The sequence below is a fragment of the Lolium perenne genome, chromosome 4, assembly GCF_019359855.2.
Source record: "Lolium perenne isolate Kyuss_39 chromosome 4, Kyuss_2.0, whole genome shotgun sequence".
NCBI lineage: Eukaryota > Viridiplantae > Streptophyta > Magnoliopsida > Poales > Poaceae > Lolium > Lolium perenne.
In genome coordinates, this window is record NC_067247.2 from 1776547 (window position 1) to 1785552 (window position 9006).

General features: G+C 45.7%; 1 long non-coding RNA gene across 1 annotated transcript; it reads right to left on the reverse strand.

The window, feature by feature from the left end:
• Window positions 1–4065: 4065 nt before the first annotated feature.
• Window positions 4066–7826, reverse strand: LOC127349357 (uncharacterized). Its single transcript, XR_007880207.2, has 4 exons — window positions 7273–7826; window positions 6139–7187; window positions 5473–5558; window positions 4066–5332 (listed from the first exon to the last, which is right to left on the reverse strand). It is a non-coding gene; the product is annotated as an uncharacterized lncRNA (long non-coding RNA).
• Between the last annotated feature and the right edge of the window lie 1180 nt (window positions 7827–9006).

Sequence of the window (9006 nt, forward strand, 5' to 3'; positions counted from 1 at the left end):
TGAAGTGGTGCCTCTCCTTGCCTCCTCCCCTCTTTATATAGGCGCTGGAGGTCGGTTTCACGAACCGACGGAGCATGGGGCCGAATATGCCCATCGGGCCTTCACAAATGTTGTTCCATTTGATGAAATGGACCCGACGGAGCCCGGTACGGCCGTACGGTACGGGCGGCTCTGCCCGTACCGATGGTTGCCAAAGCTAGTGGATTCTTTCGTATTCTGGACGCCATTTCTTCATAAGAACTCCGATTTGGGTGTTCTTTGGCTCGTTGAAATCGTATGGACGAGGGATACAACACCATAGCATTAGAGTTAAATATAAGATGTTGGAAAAATATCACTTTTCCCACACCTCATATGGCTAAGTCTGGTGCCTGTAACTCTTCCACATTGTGCCCTCTTGGTCCCTTTTGCTCCTTTTTCCATGATCTGCAATAACACCTGAATACATGTCAAATACAAGGGAAACATAATAAAATCCTACTAAAACTAATAAATATGCGAAGCTCATATGAAAATGAACAAGATCTCGTAAGTATGCAAAATAGGCATAGGTGTATCTAGCTGGAGCATGAAATGAGTGACAATATGAGTAATAGTATACTTAAAAATCTCAGTAAAATAGTGCTAAATTTCAAGCTATCAACTTCCCCAAGCTTAGCTGTTACTCGCCCTCGAGTGACAAAGTGAAAAAGAATAATAGCGAGAAATGAACTTGGGCAGAAAAACTCACAAGTATGAGGTGATATCCTATACTTCGCCAAGCTAGAAGTAAGATGTAACATAATTATACAAGGAAACACCAATTCAGTTGTGTTGGTCCATAAGAGATCACTTACAACTTCTATGCCTAATGTCAAAAGTAAATCTACCTTGAAATAAAACTTGTGATCCTCCTATTACTCTTTTTTTTATGTTCGTATATTAAGAGTAACAGATCATGTCAAAAGAAGTATAACAGCAGAGTGTTTCATTAACACCCACATCAATAAATCAAGGTTATCAAAACACTTACTATCTATTCATTGTCTTTCAAGAATATCTATTATATATTAAAAGTACATTAAGGGTTAACCAGAAAAAAAAGAATTTAATAGAAATTCCCACAAAAATCAGAGACATCCGGCCATTTATTTGATAGACCGAAAATCTATAGCCATTAGATTAGACTTAAGTGAAAATTACCCACCATTGCCATTACACAACAATAATAACGTATCAGTTATCCTCTTCAAGATTTCTTTTGTTTTCCTTTTTCTCCACTGTCACGCCGTATCTAAACCTAGGAGCCCTAATTCCATATGATTTGTTATATGCAATGATGCATGAGAACCAGGCATGGATGCATCATGCATATACACACGCGGCAAAGAAAGGATCGGAGGTGATGCACTGATGCCAGGGAAAGGACAAGATCGGAATTGACGCCACCAGCGGCCGCCGCAACTGCACCCACAGGAGGCAAGGACGGGATAGGAGATGATGCTACGACAGCGACAAGATCGGATGTGATGCCATTGGCGGCCGCCGCAACTGCAGCGACAGTAACACTTCACGACAGAGTAATTTTCGCCTGTAGGTAATCCTTTTGTTGCCGGTTGATAGAGGCTGGCCAGGAGTATCAAGATGTATTTTCTGTACTTCAGACGTCCCATGCTAGCTGCCGAGCTATTTGCTGGGTTGATGCCTCGGCATGTGTAAGGACATGCAGGTTATGCTGCCAATCGAGAAATACTGCCATGTTCCGGCAGGCAGAAATTACTCTTGTCGATGAAGCCGATTCTTATCTTCGCCCTGCAGGGTTCTTGATCGATAAGAAGCGCCATCATCGCCAAGATAAAGATTGGAAGATTTGACGTTCTCTAAAGAGAAGACTAGGAGGCATAGGCGCGGCGGCACGCCGCGCCCGTGGTGCTACATATGTTGAGGTGATGATCGGCTAAATGATTATGTAAAATTGATGTGTTATAGTAGGTAGAAGTGTGAAAGATGTCGTGGGTTGCGTAATTAGTTAGCAACATTTAACAGTTCATGAAGTATTGTGACTGAACTATAGCTATGTAAAGATCAAAATTAAGAGTTAGTGGACGTAGAATGAAACACTCGTGATGTTGTACCTGCAAAGCCGTATCAGGTGGCAAAAAAATCCAAGATGGGGTAGCCTCTCCTTCTTGTGTATCCATGAGCACCTCTCCATCACCCACGTCAAGAACCATTGTGCAAATTTTCCGAACCAGCCTGCTCCTCCTTTGATAATGCATGATTAGACAACCTTATATTCCTTCGCACCCTAAGCATAGAGAGTCTGTGAGGTGCAGTTGTATTCTACCTTGTTGTGACTTTTGCTTTCGATGTATGTTCTGAAGCTTGTAGTGTTGCATGGTTGCTGTATTTTCAGTTGTTATTGTTGTCGTTTGTTTGGTGCCTTGTCTCTAAGCTTTATACCTTGCGATTCCTTGTATTAGTCATTTCCAGGTTTGGGATATGGGCGCCTCTTTTTAGAGTTTTGTTGATTGCATCTGATGTGTGTGCATGGCCTAGGGTTTTGATGAGCGAGGCGATTAATGGATTAATTTTTCTAAGATGTATTAATTAATGGATTAATTGGTATTGTTTTATCTTAGTAGGCGGCTTCACCGATGGATTTGCTTGTTGGCATGTGTGATGGCTACCTAGACAGGCCGTGGCATCAAAGGCTCACACGTAGCTAGCTAACTGTAGTAGCATTTGCTGTTTTAGACAAAAGAAGAGGTGAAAATGGGATAAAAAAAGAAGAGAAAAGGAAATTGGGTACTCTAGCAAAAGGAAAAAATGGTGCCAATTTCTCGTGCGGGCCGGAGGCGTAGGAGGGGGCACCGGCGACAGTGGTGGCGGCGGTCGGCTACTGGGTTGCTGGGCAGCATCCTCTATGCTGCCTTGTTCTTGAACGCCGGTGCCGCCGCTGCAACAGTGCCGGATCTGGACTCGCGGCAAGCTCGTGGTTCATCTTGCAGGTGGCGGAGCAGCTCTGCATGCCAACTGGTGCTGAAGTCGATTTGTGGCACGCAGCGTCGTCAGCAGGAGCGTGCGCCGGAAAAGAGAAACGGGGAGTTACAGCCGCATGAGGATGAGGAAGAGGGGGCACGGATTCAGCCGTCAGTTGTTGCCCGTTGGTATGTTCCCTATCTCTGTAGCCTGTGGAGAGCACTGGCTCAATTCGTTGTAGCGATTACGTAGATTTCAATGAAAATCATGGTGCTTAGGAAATCAGAGTGGAATGGTCAGAAGGAGAAACCAGCTATAATTCTTCCAAACGTGTTGTCAGTTTGCTCATTCTAGTTAAAGTATTCGTTAGTATCGTAACTGGTAACTGGAGAATAACATAGATGCCATCACATGTACTTTCAATAGCGACGGAAAGCAGCATTAAAAAGATGAAACAGAAAAGCTAAGTTTTTTTTATACAACTGTCCATCCCAGATAGGCAGCTGAATACAGAGCACCCATCAGACATTTAGAGAAGGTAGTTCCGAGGCCGCTGCTTAGAAATGTACACAGAACTTAACAATGACAGAATTTGCCCAAGGATCAACACACACATATACACATTGGAGAAGAACACACAGAGACTTTTTCTGGCACCGCACCTTCGTGCCTTTTTTCTCTTATTCAACTCAATGAACTCAGCTGGTTACAATGCCTATAAATAGTGCTACGTACATACACTCAGCAAGCCCACGAATGCTTATCTCCACTAGCCAGAAGATAGGAACAAGCAACCACGTCGGCCACACCATTCGGCCACTCTCCTCGCAACGGAAGACGTGCTCTATCTCTCTGCACAACGGGTGATTACCAAGTCCACTGCTAATCCTATCTCTAAGAGCTAGCTCAATCAATTCATGCATGTACGTGGAACTCTCCTCCTACTCACTAGGCATGCAACTAACTAACTAACAGCGTCCAGACTTGGTGCCATACATGCACAACACCAAGCTAATCTATGATGACACGACTAAGCATTACCTTGTACACCTGAACACATCTCTACAGTGCACACGGCCGCAGCTTTCCGCCTAGACATCTCGATAACATGAACAACTCAAATAAATAAACACGATGAACTACAAATTAACAAGATTAGTTCTAACAATCACCTCCCTAATATTGTTGTTACTTATTCCTCTCTTGAAGCCATGGCTGTCGATGTCGTCAGTGCAACACGTAGATGGCCGCCATTGCCAACTTCTCACACCGATTTGTCACCATCTCTGTTGGCCTCGGCGAGAGACACACCTCCTACTCCTTCACCGCGAGCATGCCATCATGACACACTCGCTGCCGCATGTTCGCCGCCGGTGCCGCACCTCGCCGGTGGCTCGCCTCCATGTTCGCCACCGGTGACGCAGCTCGCCGGTGACTCGTCTTCATGTTATCGTCGATGCCGCACCTTGTCGACGACTCGGACATGAACGGCGAACTCATCATGGCGATGGCCTCTGCGTCATGGCCATCAACTCCTTGCTGTCGGCGACGTGACTTACCGGGCAGCACATCTTCCTCCTTCGCTCGTGACGCAGCTTGACGGCGATGAAGACACGAACCTCGCAGCTGGCTCTGATACCAAATGACAGAATTTGCCCAAGGATCAACACACACATATACACATTGGAGAAGAACACACAGAGACTTTTTCTGGCACCGCACCTTCGTGCCTTTTTTCTCTTATTCAACTCAATGAACTCAGCTGGTTACAATGCCTATAAATAGTGCTACGTACATACACTCAGCAAGCCCACGAATGCTTATCTCCACTAGCCAGAAGATAGGAACAAGCAACCACGTCGGCCACACCATTCGGCCACTCTCCTCGCAACGGAAGACGTGCTCTATCTCTCTGCACAACGGGTGATTACCAAGTCCACTGCTAATCCTATCTCTAAGAGCTAGCTCAATCAATTCATGCATGTACGTGGAACTCTCCTCCTACTCACTAGGCATGCAACTAACTAACTAACAGCGTCCAGACTTGGTGCCATACATGCACAACACCAAGCTAATCTATGATGACACGACTAAGCATTACCTTGTACACCTGAACACATCTCTACAGTGCACACGGCCGCAGCTTTCCGCCTAGACATCTCGATAACATGAACAACTCAAATAAATAAACACGATGAACTACAAATTAACAAGATTAGTTCTAACAAACACTGTCCATGTGCCTCATCTATGTAAACCAAGTGCATCAAGCGACTCGAGATTTCAATTTCTCGTAGGCATGTTGTAAACCCAGAAGTTACCCCATCGGCTGTAGTCTCTTTGAGTTAAGCGCCTGAACACCATGCATATCCTGCAATTAGCACTATGTGGTCAGACTTCCAGCATGTGCGTTTTAACGGAAGTAGGTAAGCAGTTAGATCATATTAGAGCATCTAGAGGGCCTATAGTTCCATATATTTTTTCCTAATCAATGTATAAAAGAGTATATACCTTGGCTCTGTCGAAAAAGCATTCGCCCGAACTGTAGGCTGTATCAAGTCTCACTCAAAGCTCCAAATTTCAAATTATTGATCTAGCTAAACACAAAGGCATCAATTTCACACAGAAATTCAAAAGAAAAATCTATGGAGCCTGTGCATACACACAGTACATTGCTTAAGTCAAGCTAAATAGGAGTAGATGACACAACACCCACAGTCTCAAAATAAGAGATATATAAAGAATCAAGTGCGTGATAAGAAGATTGGGGAGCCTGGCCAATGTTTTGTGAAACTAAAACAGAAGGCTGACGTACAATATCATGTAAAGCATAAGTGATACTAATTATATCCTACGGTGAGCAAATTAAATCTCAGTCTTGAGACCAAGAGGCACTGCTCTTGCAGAAACAACAACTAAGTTATGCATACCGGCGCTATGCTTTCAGTGGTAGGTGACGTGCCCGTCAACAGCGAGGCGCCAGTGGTGACTTCGTCAACCTCAAGATATGCCGGTTCAGTCCCTCGGAGGTGCTCATAGGGGTAGGGTGTGCGTGCGTGCGTTCATAGGGGTGTTTGTACGTGCGTGTTTGTGAGCATCTGCGTTGTACTGTGTTCTCAAAAAAAAAAAAAAGATTAAATTGTACAAACTCAAACTGAACCTGCATGATATTCGTACCTTTTAAAGTGCTTGTGCTCCTTGTCTGTCTGTAGCTATCCCACCTTGGAGGGTGCGTGCTCCCACCCATCCGTTCCATGGCAGAACTGGAAGAGCCTCCTAGTTATAGGTCCATCTTCGGTACCCTCCATTTGTCCACTTCAATCTTAATACCTACAGTTGACAAAAGCTCATACTAATTTAGCTTGCTAATAATGAAGCTCTCATGGAAACCTTTTATTTGGAAGACATGGTCCTAATAATGAAGCTCCCATGGAAACCTTTTATTTGGAAGAAATGGTTTGTTCAGACAATATGGAAGCACACTTATTAAACTGAAACACCATAAACCATCGGAAACCTCAAGCAAAATTCAAAGAATGTCTATTTCCCCAGTGATAATAATACCACACTTCTTTCTGCAAGGACACATCAATCTCGACAGGTGCATTGTGAAAAATTCAGTGTACGCATGAGGAACTCAGTTACAGCAGAAATAGATCTGTGAAAAATCACAGGAGAATCAATTAGCGAGAAATAAATAAGCTGAGGGGTAGGTACCTAGTAGCTACTAAACTTACAAAAGAGACAGGGGTTGAGGATTCACGACCAAAGTAGAAAATAGGCGTCCCCATTGCTGCCGTCACCTCGTGCTGCCTGTCGCCCTTGGTGCCGCCATCCTCCCGACCTCTCCATATCATCCGCTTTTTCTCTCTCCTCCTCCATCTCCATCTCCGGCTCGAGGTTCTCCTCCTACACGTTCACCGGGCAACGGAAAAGGAATTCTCAACACTGTATCAATACCCCAAAACTTTGAACTAACACTGCTGCAGTATCTCGAATAATCTGTAAAAATGCATCAGCCTCTTGTTTGGCTCACTATCTCCTTGTAATCCATAATTGCAGTTGAACAAAGCTTGGCTCAACTCAACTGACTGATAAGTAGCAGCAGGCAATATGGGGCTCGACCTTCGATGACCAAAACATCTGAGAGCTTGCACGGAGACCCGCAACCCAGAGATGACCAGAGAAACATCATGGTCGTCAAATTAATCAACAGCAGGAGCAGCCTGCAAACAGAAATCACTGAACCCCATAAGATTAATCCTCGACACATATTGGAAAATATCCTGGTCAAACTGAACCATCACATACTAGTGAAGGAAAGGCTGTAACGCCCCTTGCCTTTGGCCGCCGATCGCGACTCTCCTCCGCGGCGCTTGCATCCGAGCATACGGATCATCTGCGGCTTTCCAATCGTGCGTTCATCCTTCGCGGCCAGCTCGCCGTCACCCTTGTCCGCCACCTGGCCCCTGGCCGGCCACAGAGGAGGTCGGCCCGGGGGCGTCAGGCCCTCATGGATGCTGGTACGTGCACGACGACCAGAGAGGGAGAGGAGGGCACCGGCCAAAAGCACATGAGCGGCGGGAGCGATGCCTCTAGCGCTGCTCCTCCCGGTACTGCATGGCGATGCATCAGGCCGTGGCCATGGCAGCCAAACCCATCACGTTTCTGAGCGGCGGTTAGAGAGGGAGAAGAGGGCCGGCCCTAGGGAAGGATGTGCGCAGCGACGTGGGGGCGGATTTTCGGTAATGGAAGGAAGAGAGAAGGGGGCAAAACGACCCCTTGAATTGTTCGATGATGGAGATTGTGGGGACGTGAACACCGCTTTGACCAGCTGCCTCTTTGACTGAATCAACCAGAAGGCACGAGATATATCTGAGAGCTATTCACGGAAATAAAAGAGGAGGAAGGCCAACAACCGGTAACCGGTTGCCTGTCCGTCTAGGAAAAAAAGTGAGGCAAAACAACTAACCATGCAATTGATGGGAGAAAAAAAAAAGGAAAGCCACGTGCTGGGCAATGACCGGATGAAGAAGTGGATAAATAGCACATCTACAGTGCCCCAAAGTTTAAGAGTGCGCTAATCTGTTTAGCTTTTATATAGCGTATAATCAGCAGCCAACATGAAATCGTGTAGGGCTTTGGTCATACGTGATATTCAGGGATGTTCACGTTGATTGCTAGCTTATATAATTTAGTACGACCAGGTTAGCCAATTCTTGTCAGTTATTTATCTCTCCATTCAGCTATGCAATGTACATGCATATACTCTTGCGACTTCTCTACCATCAAAGCATTACCGGTCATTTCACTAGTGGAAAACAGGCCTAATGTCGCGGGCGGTAAGACCCTTTTGTCGCGGGCGGCCAGCCGTGACAACGAAGGCGCGACAAAAGGTCCACCTTTTGTCGCGGGTCGCTTACCACCCGCGACATAAGGTCCACCACGTGGAGGCCGCGGGGCGCGCAGGGGACACCCCCTTTTGTCGCGGGTGGTAATACAGCCCGCGACAAAAGGCCCACCACGTAGCGCGGGCGGAAAGCTGCTGCTTTAGGGTTTGAAGGGTGCAGCACCCCCCCCCCCCCCCCCCGCCACCGCCCCCTTTTATTTCATTTTTTCATTTTAAAATAAAATTTGCATATGTTTGTACGCTGTACACGTTCATTCATTATATATAGATCGAGCAAACAAATATTCCCCTTACGTACGTATACATGGAGCTCACGACTACCAGGACTAAAGCCCGTCGTATATTCAAACTATTACATGGAGATCAGTTGATGCGCCTATTTGGACTAAACAAGCCGTTGTTGTCTATTACTTCTCTCATCAGAAGTCCCGCCACTTCCTCCGTAATTCCTAGTAGGTGTTCTTGTGTTTGGAGCTTCTCCCGCATGAAGTCGACCTATATAGGAAAATAAGATGAATATGACTATATCAATCTTGATAACGAAATATTGACGATAGTAAATTAAAGTTGTGAATGTTATTGCTTACATTGAATCTATTATCGTTGTGCTTCTCAGTGGTTAACATGCGAATGGA